The 16,238-nt window shown below is 37.5% G+C and overlaps 1 protein-coding gene across 3 annotated transcripts in view; it reads right to left on the bottom strand.

Annotated features, from left to right (window-relative positions):
- FRS2 (fibroblast growth factor receptor substrate 2) overlaps positions 1 to 16,238 on the bottom strand; it is a 54,445-nt gene that overhangs the window by 23,576 nt on the left and 14,631 nt on the right. Inside the window, exon 1 of one of the 3 annotated variants that reach the window (XM_079775018.1) lies at positions 8,852 to 8,889. The exons of the other annotated variants lie outside the window; for them this stretch is intronic. The gene's annotated coding sequence lies outside the window, so the exon portion shown is untranslated. Of the gene's footprint in view, positions 1 to 8,851; positions 8,890 to 16,238 lie in introns of those variants that run through there. 3 annotated transcript variants of the gene reach the window in all.

The following is a 16,238-nucleotide window of genomic DNA, read 5'->3' as shown; positions in this document are numbered from 1 at the left end:
TTTGGCTCGGTGGATAGAGCGTCAGCCTGCGGACTGAAGGGTCCCAGATTCGATTCTAGTCAAGGGCACATGCCCAGGTTGCAGGCTCAAGTCCCAGTGGGGAGCTTGCAGGAGGCAGCCAATCAATGATTCTCTCTCATCATTGATGTTTCTATCTCTCCCTCTTCCTTCCTCTCTGAAAAATAAAACTGTCCTGCTAATTCTACCATAATCCATGCTTTTTATATAAAATACATATTGTCTATCTCTTTTAAGAAAGTTTAGCCAATCAACTCAGGAAAATCTGTCTTCCTCTCTTTATTCATTCCACTTATAAACATCCCACAACCCCCATCCTGAAATGAGTTTAAACATAGTAAATACAATTAAGACAATGAGAGTGATCCATCTATAACCCTGTATAAAGGAAAAGTCCTAAGTCTTGAAATGAAACATTAACCTTTTGCACTCGGATTTCGAGATTAAAATTACTCTTTGAATGTATCAATAATTTTAAATATAAAAAATCCAAATAAATAAGTTTGTATGAAAAGAAACTCCAGTTTTTTATTCTACTGCCGCGCTTTGTAAAATCTGGGGTATTTAAAAAATTAAATCCCAAGTAGAATAAAGGAATCGAGAAAAAAGCAAGCGAGTACAAAGGGTTAAAGAACCAGCATACCAACCTATAAAACTCTTGAAAATACTAAAAAGCCTCCATTAGAATCTCTGGAAACTTTTTATTCCATCTAACCTTCAAATCTCTCTTCTCTTTCTTTTTTCAAAAAATTTTAATTGTAGTAAAATACACATAACATAAAATTTGCCATCTTTCCCACTTTTAAGTATACATTTCAGGACTGTTAAATATATTCAATATTGTTGTGCAACCAATGTCCAGAACTACTTCATTTTGCAACATTGAAATTCTACCCATTAAACAACTCACTTCCCCAGGCAACTGCCATTCTTTTTATTTGTACTACTAGTAGCCCTGCGCACGAATCCGTGCACCAGTAGCTCACCAATAGCTCTCTGCCCACTGCCCTGCCCTCCTGTAGCTTCCTCCTCTCCCCCAACCCCCCCTCATCGCTTGCTGCCCTGCCCCCTCCTGTAGCTCTCCACTGCCCGCTTGTAGCTCGCTGCCCCACCCTCCTGCTGATCCATGATCCAGTCGTTACGCAGTCAGTCGTTAGGCTTCACGGTGTAACGACCATTTGCATATTACATCTTTATCATATAGGATTAAGTTGGACTACTCTACTAGTAGATACCTCATATAAAAGTTCATACAGTATTTATCTCTGTGCCTGCCTTATTTAACTTACCGTAATGTCCTTAAAATTCATTCATGTTGTAGCAGGTGTCTGAATCTCTTTCTTTTTTAAGGCTGATTAATATTTCACTTATGTATATACCAAACTTTGCTTATCCATTCATCTATTGTTAGACATTTATCCACCTTTTGGCTATTGTGAATAATGCTGCTATAAACATGGATGTACAGATAATGTCTTGGAGACCCTGTTTTCAAATCTTTTGGATACAGACCCAGAAGTAGTATTGCTTCTGGGTAATGTTATTAACTAGGCCACATGGTAATTCTATTCATAATTTTTTGAGAAACCGTCATACTGATTTACATTCCCACCAGCAGAGCACAAGGGTTCCAATTTCTTCACATCCTTACTAACATTTGTTGTTTTCTCGGTTTTTTTGTATCAGCCATCCTAATGAGTGTGAGGTGATATTTCACTGTAGTTTTGATTTGCCTTTCCCTAATGATTAGTGATGTTGAGCATCTTTACATGTGCTTATTAGCCATTTGTTATCTCCTTTGGAGAAATGTCTACTTAAGACCTTGGTCCATTTTTTAGCGAGGTTGCTTGTTTTTCTATGACTGAGTTTTAGAAGTTCTTTATATATACTGGATATTGTCCTTTATCAAATATACTAGTATTCCGGTGCACAGATTTGTGCACATTGAAAGGAAATTAATTAGAAGGTGGCGGGTGGAGCGGGACTGGGCAAGACGGGCCGGACATGAACTGGAGCCAACCTCCCGTGGTCCCTCCCTGGCTGGCCGCACCTAGGGCGGTGGCGCAGCTAGAAGGGCGTCTACAGTCACTGCAGCTTGGCAGTAAACCAGATTCAGGGGCGACAGTGCCCCAGCAACAACATAACCCACGGCCAAAGGTGGAATTGCACGCCCAAATCGGGCTCCCTCCTCTCTGGTTCCGGGGTGCGTCAACCAAGAACCACTGTTGCCAAGTCACCGTAGTTCAGCAGTTCCTGTGTTGAGTGTCTGCCCCTTGGTGGTCAGTGCATGTCATACCTACCGGCAGTTCACTTAGCCTTTTATATATGTAGATAATTTGCAAATATTTTCTCCCATTCTGTGGGTTGCTCTTATCCCTCTGTTTCTTTTTTTAATTTTTATTTATTGATTTGAGAGGAAAGACAGTCATCAATTTGTTGTTCCACTTATTTTTTTTAAATGTTTTTATTGATTTCAGAGAGAGGAAGGGAGAGGGAGAGGTAGAAACATCAATAATGAGAGACTCATTGATTGGCTGCCTCTTGCACACCCCCTTCTGGGGATCGAGCCCACAACCTGGGCATGTGCCCTGCCTGGGAATCAAACCATGACCTCCTGGCTCTGGGTTGATGCTCAACCACTGAGCCACACCAGCCGGCTGTTCCACTTATTTATGCATTCATTGGTTGATTCTTATATATGCCCCAACTTGGAATTGAACCCACAACTTTGGTGTATCGGGATGATGTTCTAACCAACTGAGAAACCTTGCCAGAGCTGTTGACAGTGTCTTTTGAAGCACAAATATTTTTATTTTTCAGGAAGTCCAATTTGTCTATTTTTGCTTTTGTTACCTGTGCTTCTAGTGTCATATCCAAGAAAGCACTGCCAAATCCAATGTTGTGAAGCTTTTGGCCCATGTTTTCTTCTAAGAATTTTATTGTTTCATGTCTTATATTTACATCTGATTCATTTTGAGTTAATTTTCATGTATGATATTAGATAAGGGTTGAAGTTCATTCTTTTGCATGTAGATAACCAGTTTTCTCAACACCATTTGTTGGAAAGACTGCCCTTTTCTCCATTGAATTGTCTTGGAACTCTTGTCAAAACATTTTTGAACATGAGTTTTTTCATCATGTGAGGGCTTATTTCTGGGTTCTTTATTCTATTCCATTGATCTACAAGTCTGTCTTTATGCCAGTACCACACTGTTTTGATTATTGTGGCTTTGTAGTAAGTTTTGAGATCAGAAGTGTAAGTTGACCAGTCTTGCTCTTCCTTTTCAAGATTATTTTGGCTATTTGGAGTTCCTTGAGATTCCATATTAAATTTGTTTTTGTAATTTCCTTTTCAGACTGTTCATTGCTTGTGTATAGAAATGCAACTAATTTCTGCATGTTGAGTTTGTATCCTGCTACTTTGCTGAACTCATTTATTAGTTCTAAGACTTTTTTCTGTGGAATCTTTAGGGTTCTCTAAATAGAAAATTTTGTCATCTGCAAACAAAGATAATTTTACTTATTCCGTTCCAGTTTGGATACCTCCTATTTCTTTTTCTTGCCTAATTGCTCTGGCTAGAACTTCCAGTGCTATGTTGAATAAAAGTGGTGAAAGTGTGCATCCTTGACATTTTCCTGATCTTAGAGGAAAAGCTTTCAGTATTCACTATTGAGTATGATGTTCACTGTGGGTTTTTCATATATAGCTTTTATTATGTCGAGGTAGTTTCCTTCTATTCCTAGCTTTTTAGTGTTTTTATAAAAAGGTGTTGAATTTTGTCAATTTTTTTTTTCTGTACCAACTGAGATGATCATGTGTTTTTTATCTTCCTTCTGTTAATGTGTATTATATTGACTGATTTTTATATGTTGTAAAATCTTTGCATTGCAAGAACAAATCGCACTTTGGCTGAACTTATTTGCTAGTATTTTGTTGAGGATTTTTGAATCAGTGTTCGTAAGGGATGTTGGTCTGTATTTTCCTTGTGGTTTCTTTATCTGGCTTTGGTATCAGGGTAATGCTAGCCTCATAGAATAAGTTAGCAAAGTGTTCCTTCATCTTCAATTTTTTGGAAAAGTTTGAGAATTGATATGAGTTCTTTAAATGTTTAGAAGAATTCACCAGTGAAGCCAGGGTTTTTTTTATGAGACTGACGCGCTGCCTACTGCGCTAAGGAGGCAGGTAGCCAGGGGTTTTTTTAGTCAAGAGATTTTTTTATTACTCATTTAATCTCTTTACTAGTTATAGCTCTGTTCAGATTTCCTATTTTGTTTGTGATTTAGTCTTGGTAAGTTTTGTGTTTCTAGGAATTTGTCTGCTTCATCTAGGTTAATTTGTTAGTGTACAATTGTTCATAGTATTCTCTTACAATCATTTTTACTTTGACAGAATCAGTAGTGATGTCCCCACTTTCATTTCTGATTTAAGTATTTTGAGTCTTGTATATGGTCTTTAGCTATTTTCTTTGTAGTTGCCATAAGGATTACATTTTGAATTTATACCAGCTTGACATCAATAATATACAAAAACTCTGCTCTTTTAACAGCTCTGTCCTCACTCCTTTCAGTTATTGATATCACAAAACTACACCTTTATACAGTGCACCCAGAAAAATAAACAATTCTTTTAATTATTTTTCTTAAATTGTATAGAAAATAAAGAGTTGCAAACCAAAGTTAAAATACTAGCTTTCAGGTAAGTTATTTTTTTCTTTGAATGTATTAGTCCCTTAAATACTAAATCAGAAAACAAAAAGTACAGTTACAAATCTGTTATAATAGTACTAGCTTTTAGAATTCCCCTTGTGAGATCTTTATTTCTCCACATGGCTTCAAGTTAGTGTAGAGTGTCCTTTTGTATCACCTTGCAGGACACCCTTTCTTAGAGAATGCATTTCTTAATGGCAGGTCTAGTGATAATAAACTCCAGCTTTTGTTTATCTGGTAATGTCTTCCTTTCTCCCTCCCTCATTTTTAAAGGACAGTTTTTCAGATATAGGATCCTTGGTTAAAAGAATTTTTATGGGTCTTTTAGCATTTTCAATATATATGTCTACTTCTGTCTAGCCTACAAAGTTTCTGATGAACAGTTTGGAAGTAATCTTACTGAGGATTCCTTGAATGTATAACAATTTGCTTCTCTCTTGCTGCTTTCAAGAGTCCTGTGTAATAAACTGGATTATAATGTATCTTGGGGTGGGTTTCTGTGGGGTAATCTTACTTGAAGTACAATGAGCTCCTTAGATATTTATATTCATCTATTTCTATATTCTCTGTGCCCCTTTCTCTTCCCCTTCTCGAACTTCCACAATATGTGTTAGACCACTTGATGGTGTCCCACTGATCCCTTAGGCTCTGCTCATTTTTCTTCAATCTGTTCCTCAGACTGAATAATTTCCATTGTCCTATCTTCAACTTTGCTGATTTGTTGTTCTGTCTGCTCACGTAAGACTTTGAATCCTTCTACTAAATTTTCCATTACAGTTATTGTACTTTTCAGATCCAGAATTTGTATTTGGTTGCTTTTTATGTTTCCTATTTCTTCATTGACATTCCTTTTATTCATGCACAGTTTTCTTGACTTTTTCCACATCTTCCTTTAGTTCTCTGAACATCTTTAAGAGAGTTGTTTGTACTACAATCAGATCTTTTTCACCAGTGGCTTTTATTGATTTTCCCCCTTTGAATGGGCCATACTTTATTTCTTTGCATGCTTTGTAATTTTTGTTTTTAAAAACTGAACATTTGAATCTAATAATGGTGTAACTATTTTGTTAGTTTTATTTATTTATTTATTTATTTATTTATTTATTTATTTATTTATTTATTTTTTACAGTTATAGGCTATCTCTGCACCAACTGTTAGCCTGAGGTGTAAACCTAAGGTGTTCTCAGGTCTTTTCTGAGCCTTTCCTTTGGTGCACGTGGTCACTTTCTAATTTTTCCTGTATATGCAATGTCACTGATTTCTAGTCTTTAATTTCTGGCTCCCAAAAAGGGAAAAAGGAGAAAAATGAATGAAGCAAAAGAGGATACTAGCTCTTTAAATATCCTGGAAGTCACTTCAGCTGGAGGAGAAGGGGCTTGCAACAATGGGGAGGCACAACACAATGGTTGCCCATCTCTTTGTCTGCTCCTCTACTATCAAAAGCAGTAATCACACATAGATTCCTGATATTTGGAGAGGGTCCTTTGGACCTGCCCTGGGTCCTATAAGCTGTGTATAAGATGTACAGAGCTGGGAGTAGATGATGGGTAGCTGCTACTGTGTAAAAAGTTGAAATTGATCAAAAGTAAGTGCAATTTACATGTAAGGCTTTTCTCCTAAAAGCTACAAATCCTCAATAGCTCCAGAGTTCTAGAATAATTACATCAGGTTCTGCCCATGCAGGGGAGATAGATTCTGGATGCTTGCTACTCCACCATCTTCACAGAATCTTCTCCAGACCTCTTTGTAAGGATCAAGATATATTCAGTTTATTGTTTTAATTACTTTGATTATTGGCATTGCCAATGTATTGTGTTTTTGCTTGTATTTACTATTTTTCAGTGCAAATATCCACCATGTCAGTTGTATCAGGGATTAATAGAATTCTTGTACCTCATTTAAAAGGATACTTTCTACAAGAAAATATGTTTGGGTTCCAAATAACTGACATATCACAGTACTTCTGGAATGAACGTAAGCCGATGGAGTGCAGGTGTCCTGCCATTGATTTTGGAACATGGACACCTTAGATAACTCTCCATGACTTAACTCTCTTTGGTTTCTTCCCACTAGTGCAGGGGTCCTCAAACTTTTTAAACAGGGGGCCAGTTCACTGTCCCTCAGACCGTTGGAGGGCCGGACTATAGTTTAAAAAAACAACAACTATGAACAAATTCCTATGCACACTGCTAAGTCGGCTGCTAAGCAGGACAGGCTGCGGCGGCAAAAACACCCGGTGGGCCGGATAAATGTCCTCGGCGGGCCGCATGTGGCCCATGGGCCGTAGTTTTGAGGACCCCTGCACTAGTGGAAGGCTTAGAGCCAAAAGGTGATTGGGAAATAGTAAAAGGGAAGAGGTAACTATAGCCACTATACGGAGCTATGATCTTGTTGTAACATGAATGTTTTTCTATAAAATAGGTATATATAGCTGCATGTACTATGATTATATTACTCAAGAAAAATACAATGAGTTTAACAGGATAATCATCAAGAAGCTAAAAATTACACTAAATACTATTTAATAACACCTTGTTTTTCAATAGTAAACTGATTTTAAAGCGCTCACTGTATGATAGACACATTCATTTGGATTATCTCAATCCATACAACCACCCTGTGAGGTAGGCACTATCATTATTTCCTTGTTCCAAATGAGGAAACCAAGGCTTGAAGAGGTTAGGTAGCTTTCCCATGGTCAATAGAAAATAAGCAGAAGAGCCAGAATTAAATCCAGATCTAACTCTTAATAATTAATACACATAAAAACCTTAAAATAGTGCCTAGTCTATGGTAAGCAGTTAGTAAATGTTAGCTACGGGACTAATGATGATTTATTTTAAAGCAATGTTATATGCCTTTGGCAGTTGGTCAACCTTTCTGTGCCTCAATTTCTTCATTTATAAGATTAGGACACCTATTTCACAGAGGTATTGTGAAGACAAAATAAATTCTGGCTATGAAGACATTTAGAAAAATACATAGTTTAAAAAACAAGGCATTATTATATTATCACTAACAGTAAAATCCTGTCTCTAGTATCACAAAGAAGCCTTTTGCACTATAAGCTTAGAATCCTAAAACTTAAGCACCATCCTCATAACAAGAGTTACATTAATACATTTAGTAAAACTATCCTAAATTATTCCAATTCTTGCAGACTGACAAGCAAAGAGAACACTGAACTCTATTCATAAGAGTGATTATAAATTTGGTGCTCAGGAAGGTATATTTGCTCTTTCAGTTCACTAGCATTGAGGGTGAATTTGACCTTTACTACAGTAGTTCTGTTCAAATACAGCCAGGATAGAATATCTATAGTTAAAAGCTTAGCAATATAACTAAATTTTGGGCACAGCTAACTGTCATGTTTAATTACATTAAAACAATCAAGAGAATGGCATTCAATTCCTGTTCTTTGTGTCAATGGTCTGGCTGCATTGTTTTTAAACTATGAGGTAGGTCTTTTTTATACTGATATACAATAGTTTCAGACTTATTCTTAACACTGCTAACGATTTTTTCATCTATAATAATAAAAGTGTAATATGCTAATTAGACTGGACATCCTTCCGGACGAAGCCAGGGCTGCAAGGGAAGCCTGGGGCCCGGTGCCTGCCAGCGGCCGGAGGGAAGCCTGGGACCTGGGTGCTGACAGCCAGAGGGAAGCCCAGGTCCCGGGTGCCAGAGGGAAGCCGGTGCCAGCAGCCAGGGGAAGGAAGGCCTACTCTTGCACGAATTTCGTGCATTGGGCCTCTAGTTATATTATAAGGAAGAGGAATTTTAAAAAAAAAAGCTAAGGAAGGAGATTATTCAGTACAATCTTCTTGACACCTAAACAAACCAGAGCCATTCTGTGAAAAGTAAGGATACCTACAACATAGTTTCCTCGTTAGCTGAAAATTTAAAATGCAAATATACACACAAAACCAAAAAGTATCCAACTCTTTTTTAAGCATCTACCTATGAATGTTGTTGTATCTGTATATTACAAAATGTTTTTTACTTCCTTTAGGTTTTTTAATCTGAGGGTAATGTTTGTGAACCAGTTTGCAATTCATAAACCTCCATCCACACCCCACTATTTAACGCTAAAAAAAAAAAAAAATCAATTTAACTACTTACAAATCACTTCAATATCTGGTACTTTCTTTTCTGGAAACTCTTAGTCTAATCTAAATTCCTTGTGCTGTAATTTTAAATGAGATTCCTCTCATTTCTGTTTCCTCTGTAAGAGACAAGTAAAACCGGGATGATCAAGAAAGCTTAAGGACATGCTTACATGTAATTTAAATTGACATCAATTCGTTTTCCTATAGATAAATCTAAAATATTAATAAAGTAACATTTCTATATTTCAGACATAGTTGTTTGAAATAACAAAAGGTTACTTAGTAGATAAAAATTATTTATAACTCTAGCCAGTTTGGCTCAGTGGATAAGAGCATCGGCCTGCAGACCAAAGGGTCCCCGGTTTGATTCTGGTCAAGGGCATCTACCTTGGTTGCAGGTTCCTCCCCAGCCCAGGCCCTGGTCGGAGCTCCAGCAGGAAGCAACCAATTAATGTGTTTCCCTCACATCAATGTTTCTCTCTGTCTTTCCCTCTCTCTTCCACTCTCTCCCTAAGAAAAATGGAAAGGTGACTGGGAAAGGTGACTTCTAAGTCAAGTCCTAAAAGACAGATGGGAGTTTGCTAGGGCAAAGGCAATTCAGACCAAGAAGACTGCATGCAAAAACACAAAATTCTGCCCTGGCCCGTATGGTTCAGATGGTTGAGCATTGTCCCATGCACCAAAAGATTTTCAGTTCAATTCCCATCAGGGCACATGCCCAGGGTAGTGGGCTCGACCCCTGGTAGAAGGCATGCAGAAGGCAGCCGATCAATGTTTCACTCTCACGTTGATGTTTCTTTCTCTCTCCCTCTCCCTTCCTCTCTAAAAATCTATAAAAATATGTTTTTAAAAATCTGAAAAAGCATAGCCTGTTCCAGAAGCTGAAAGTAATTCCTTATCATTGAAATGTAGGAATGCATGGGAAAACATTAGGAGATAGGCGGGAAGGTAGACTTATACAATTTCATGAAGGGTCAGTTTGCAATACTGTGGGCAGTTCACATTTCCTTTATAATCTTAAAGACACCACTAATGGCCTACCAAATACATTCTTATAGGGGCAGAAAATCTATGAATAAAACTTCCAATTTATATGAATAAAATTAAAGATGTTTTATTGACTAGAGGCCCAGTGCACAAAATTCGTGCACGGGGGTCGGGGGGAGAGGGTGTCCCTCAACCTGGCCTGCACCCTCTCCAATCTGGGACCATTCAGGGGTATGTCTGACTGCTGGTTTAGGCCCGATCCCTGCAGTTGGACATCCCTCTCACAATCCAGGACCGCTGGCTCCTAACGGCTCGCCTACCTGCCTGCTTGATTGCCCCTAACCGCTTCTGCTTGCCAGCCTGATCGCCCCCTAACCGCTCCCCTGCCTGCCTGATCGCCCACAACTGCCCTCCCCTGCCGCGACCCACCTCCTCCACTGAGACCCGCTTCCTCTGCACAAGGCGGCAGAGACGCTGGGACTGGCCTCCTCCGCGCTGCGCAGAGCCGTGGGACCCCCGGGCCTCACCGCGCGGAGTGGCCACCGGGCCCTCGCTTCCACTGTGCGTGCGGCCATCTTGTGGCAGCCATCTTGTGACAGCCATCTTGTGACGGTGTCACACGAGGGCGTGATACCACCTAGGCTTTTATTATATAGGATGATGTCCAAAGTCTAACCTAAAAGTAACAGCATCCATCTATAATATTAACATTCTCCCAAAAGCATCTGGACCTGCAGTGTCATTGAAGGATGATGACATAAACTTCAGATAATCCTTCTAGACCTAGAAAAAGTCACCCACTTTAACCTTATATTTCACAATGAATTTAACAAAGTCTCTTTCAATTATACACTTTGGCTTTTAGGAACAGAAATTTAAAAATCTATATCTGTATATCTTTATATACCATCTATCAATCTATTAATCAACAACTGTCTGTACATAGCAAACACTATTAAAATGGTACTAAAATGGCTTGCGAAAATAAAACAAGAGAAAGCTGAAATGGACAATTATATAAAAACACAACTCTGCCTTAATTCAATCCTAGAGTCATCTATAACCTTGGAATATACTTACACCCAGAAACGCTAATGATGAAATTTACACAATTAAGTCAGAGTGCCCATAATCTCTGCCCTAAGATATAAAAACGCACCTACAGATGTGCAAACCCAGCAGATGAGTCACTCTGCCTTAGCTAATTCAATAATGTAATCAGTGCCGGAGGGCAAAACTCCCAGTACCTTCAATCACAGGAAAAAATAGGATCGGTCTTGGGGACTCTCAAAGAAACTCTTAGTTTAGTACTTTATGTTGCAATATAAAAATATGTACAAGGAAATCAAATGCTGTCCTCCAGCAACATAAAAGTGATAAACATTCTGTATGACAAATCACGGAGCTCTCCCCACTAAACTTCACAGACTGCACCATAAAAATGCAAGTGATTGCAAGATTGCAGAAGTGAGTACAAGCATTCTCCAGAAAGTATTTATCATTAATTCTGAAAACTGCAATGAATATATTTGATCTTACAAAGATAGTGCATTCAGCCCTGGCCGGTGGTGCTAAGTGATTAGAGTCTCAGCCGGAGCTCCAAAGGGTCTTGGGTCCAATCCTCCGGTCAAGGGCACATACCTAGGTTGCAGGTTCAATCACAGCGGGGCGCTTGCAGGTGGCAACCAATCAATGTGTCTCTTTCTCATCGATGTTTCTGTGTGTGTGTGTGTGTGTGTGTGTGTGTGTGTGTGTATGCGTCCCCTCACTCCCTACATTCCACTCTCTAAAAATCAGTGGGAAAAAATATCCTCGGGTAAGGATTAAAAAAAAAAAAAAGATAGTGCATTCAATTTTCTATAATTATTGTATATCAGACTCCCGTATTTGTGTTCTTCAACTGTTATTATTTCTATATATTAATAACATATAATTGTGTCAAATTAATAAATGACTGCTTAACCCTAATAAATCTCTAGTTTATAAATTTACTATTAGACACTAGTCTACTATTAAGGACTGAATCTAGCATTAAAAATGTTTAACTTATGAGGTTTTAGTAAACTGAGCATCCCTCTGACCTTACTTCATGTTAAACAAATATAAAACTTAGTCAATATCAATCAAGCTATAACAATCAACAAAATATAAGGCATCAAGAAAATATCTAGACATCTCCACTTTTTATATAATATGCTTAACTTAGAACTAAATAAACAAAGATAATAAAAAAAATAAGAAGGGGTAATTTTAAAAACTAAATATATAAGTGCTTAAGTAGAATATACCATAAATCTGTATTTCCAAACTCAGGTGACTATCATATTGTTAACTAGACACATATCAAAAGTGTAAATATTAACTGTGTGTGTATGTGTGTATAAAATGTACACACATACACACACACACACACACAAAATCTGCACAAAATAAAGCCAAATGCCAAGCAAATCCAACCCTCAAAACAAATTACTTCATGAATAGCTCATCAGTTTCTGCATTTAACTCAATTGAAATGCTCTTAAACATATTCTCAAAGGAAAATAAACTGACTATTTTCTTTTAGAGCAATGCATTAAAAATTCTTACAATCTAGCAAACTCACCTGATTCAAATACACCACTAATAAAAATGATTTGACGTGTGGGTGTGTTTTCTAACACTTCCCACCCTCACAAAATGCCACAAAAAAAGTTAACCAGAGATATTTACAACAGAATACATCTATCCATTTGATGTACATTTATAAGGCCATTAATAAACATTGTTTAAAGAATATTTAATTGCAAAAAATGTTCATGGTATAAAGTTAAACAGAAAAAAAAAGGACAAAACTGTTCTTTTAAAATGCAATATGGTATTCTGAATTGTATCCTGGAACAGAAAAAAAAACATTAGTCAAAAAACTGGCGAAACCTAAATAAAGCATATAGTTTAGTTAATAATATCATACCAGTGTCAATTCTTAGTTTTGACAAATGTACCATAGTTGTGTGTGATTAACATTAGGGAAAGCTGGGTAAAGGGTATATGAAAACCTCTGTACTATCTTCCTAATTTTTCTGTGATTCAAAATTGTTCAGAAAATAAAGTTTATTTTAAAAATTACTCTTGCCCTGGCTGGTGTCTTGTGGTTAGAGCACTGACCCGTGCAGCTAAGGATCTCAGGTTCAGTTCCCAGTCAAGGGCACATACCTGGGTTGCAGTTTCAATTCCCCGCCCCAGTCAGGGCATGTGTGGGAGGCAACCAATCAAGGTGGCTCTCTCACATCCCTGTTTCCCTTTCTCTTTCTTTCTCTCTCCCCCCCCCCTCCCTCCCTCCTACTTTCTCAAAATATCAATAGAAAAATTATCCTATGGGATGAGAATTTAAAAAAATAAATAAATAAATAAATAAATAAATAAAAATTGCTCTTAGTGACCAGTAGGAAATTTAGAGGATTTTTTCTTAGTTTTAAAAAAATAGCTTTCGCACTTATCTCTCTTCTACCCCTACAAAAATACATAAACCCGAGGGGGAGGGGGGAGGGGGGAGGGAACTAGACTAAACCATACTAAAATGTTAATGCTGGTTCATGTGGTGTAAGACTTTTTCTATAGTGTGAATTGCTTTTATAATCAATAATAAATTATTAGCTAAAGAATATACAAATCAATATTTATTAAAGGCTTCTTTAGAAAGAAAAGCTATAAATGTCTAAGCAGATCCCAAAGGCAGACTATATACTAAACAGGTTAGGGCAGAGTGTGGCCAAGAGAAACTGCCAGGAGAATTTAAGTAGGCAAAACCTAATTAGTAAATGCTGGAAATCTGCCAATGCACAGAACTTAACATCCACTCTTAGGCTAAAGGTGCTCGCAGCCAGCAAAGTTATTCTCAGAATTCACATGTCTTAGGGGAATGTCCCGAAAGGCCCCCTAATACTAAGAATTTATGAATATACATAACCTGGGTTTATTCCAAACAAAAATAATGCAGTTGGCCATCTGGTGTACAACTGCCCACTGAGAGCTTCTAGAAACACTCTTCAGTACCACAGTCTGTTCTCTAAGCTTTTCTCCTCTGCTATGTCTTTCCTCTCCAACACCTTCCTAATAACCTCTATCCAATCCTTAGCCCGAAGGCCTAAAAATGGCACTTTGGTGTCAACAAGGGTAGACAGATCAGGGTCCAGACACCACTAGGATTACAGAATCAAATCCTATTTCAGATGCTTGACAGGTGAGTATCAAAAGTTTTATTCTCCCCCTAATATTTTCAGGGCAAAATATGTTCTAAGCAATTTCATAAAGCCACAAGAGGGGATAAATAATCACCAAGTGTTCCCCAGTCAAAATGAGAAAATAAAATACATTTTGTCCTTTAAAAAAAAAGTGCCAATGGAATCAGATAGCCTGCATTCTGATAAAGAATCTTTCCAAGCTGTAATCGGTGACATATGTGTTGTCAGGCTGTCTGCCTAGTTCTGGGTTTTATGTTGTTTTTTTTAAAAAATAGTTTTTAATTCTACTTTGTTGGTCACCCTCATTCTCAGCTGACAGTATATACAGCAGGTCCTAGAACTATCACATAATAAACATGTATTTGTGTTTGTTGTGTTTGCTTTTATTTTTAGTTTACGCTTTTGAATCCTTATAGACTCTATAATTAGACATCCAAGCCTATTAAAACTAGATGCAAGTCCAGCCAGTGTGGCTCAGTGGTTGAGCATCAACTTATGAACCAGGAGGTCCTGGTTCGATTCCCGGTCAGGGTGCATGCCCGGGTTACAGGCTTGATACCCAGTAGGGTGCATGCAGAAGGCAGCCAATCAATGATTCTCTCTCATTATTGATGTTTCTATCTTCTTCTCCCTCTCCCTTCCTCTCTCTGAAATTTAAACCAAAAAAAAAATTTTAACTAGATACAAAATAAAGCCCTATAATCAGAGACAAAAGAATACTGTATGCTAAAGTATATAATCTTTACTTTATGAGATTCATAACAACAATTTTTTCAAGCACCAGAAGCCTTTTTTGCTTACTTTCCAGTTCTTGAACATGTTTAAGAAAACAGTCTTACCCAAACAGTAATCCTCATGTATGGAGGCCACTACAGTTATTGTTGTTGTTATTCTGAATACTAATGGAGATACTAGTATATACTGTTTTTCATCAAAGCTGAGATACAATTGATTTTAAGGCTGATTTTTTAATATTTTTTTATTGATTTCAGAGAGAAAGGGAGAGACAGAAAACATCATTGATAAGAGAGCATCATTGATGGGTGGCCTCCTGCACACCCCCTACTGGGGATTGAGCCCGAAACTAGGGCATGTGTCCTGACCTGGAATCGAACTGTGACCTCCTAGTTCATACCAGTAAGTCAACACTCAGCCACTGAGCCACACCAGCTAAACACCAACATTTAAGGGAACTACAGAGGAAGAGAAGCCCACAAAGGAAATGGAACAGGCACTGTCCAAGAGAGAGAAAGAAAATCTCCAAAAGTGTGGTATCACAGAAGCCTAATAAGGAAGAGAGTGATTCAAAATGAAATCGGTTAAGAACTGTCTAGTCAGTAAGGTAAGATTGCAAAAACAACAGAAAGTTAGTTTGGATTTTAAAAAAAAAATTTAGCAGTAAAGAAGAGTAGGGCAGCCCTAGCCAGTCTGGCTTAGTGGATAGAGGGTCGGACTGCGGAGTGAAGGGTCCCAGGTTCAATTCCAGTCAAGGGCACATGCCCGGGTTGCGGGCTCGATCCCCAGTAAGGGGCATACAGGAGGCAGCCGATCAATGATTCTCTCTCATCATTGATGTTTCTATCTCTCTTTCCCTCTCCCTTCCTCTTTGAATAAAAATATATTTTAAAAAAAGAAGAAGAAGAAGAGTAGGGAAGAATAGTCAGCTGTCTTCAAATTTCTCTATTTTATGGAATAAACTCACTTGCTCCTAGAACAGAAGTTGGACCAAACCATAGAAAGTCTACAAGAATAAAACAGACTTCCATCTAACAAAAAATTGAATTACTTTAAATGTTGAGTTCCCAATCACTAACAATGTTCCGTAGATTCCACTACTGGTTAAGAAACTGGATGAGATGACTTGAGCTTTGTTTCAATTTAAGTAAATTTCAAGGACCAAACTAAATCTGAAATACTTTGCATTAAAAAGAAGGGAAAGACACAACAAAAAGTTTTTAAATATTTAGAATTATAAAGTAATGGTTGTATAAAGTTTTAAAATTAGATTAAATTGATTCTAAGTAAAACACATAAAAAAGATAAAGGGATTTTTATAACTTTGTGAGTCCAAAGTAAAACATTTAACATGATGTAAAAACTTTTATGATTGATATTATTTGTAATACTTCTTCTGTTCCATGTCATTAAAACCTACCCAACTGAGTTTTTATAACTTTTTACAACTAAAAA

This window comes from Cnephaeus nilssonii, assembly GCF_951640355.1.
Source record: "Cnephaeus nilssonii genome assembly, chromosome: 6".
NCBI classification, from domain to species: Eukaryota; Metazoa; Chordata; class Mammalia; order Chiroptera; family Vespertilionidae; genus Cnephaeus; species Cnephaeus nilssonii.
This window is presented reverse-complemented; position numbering and strand designations above follow the sequence as displayed.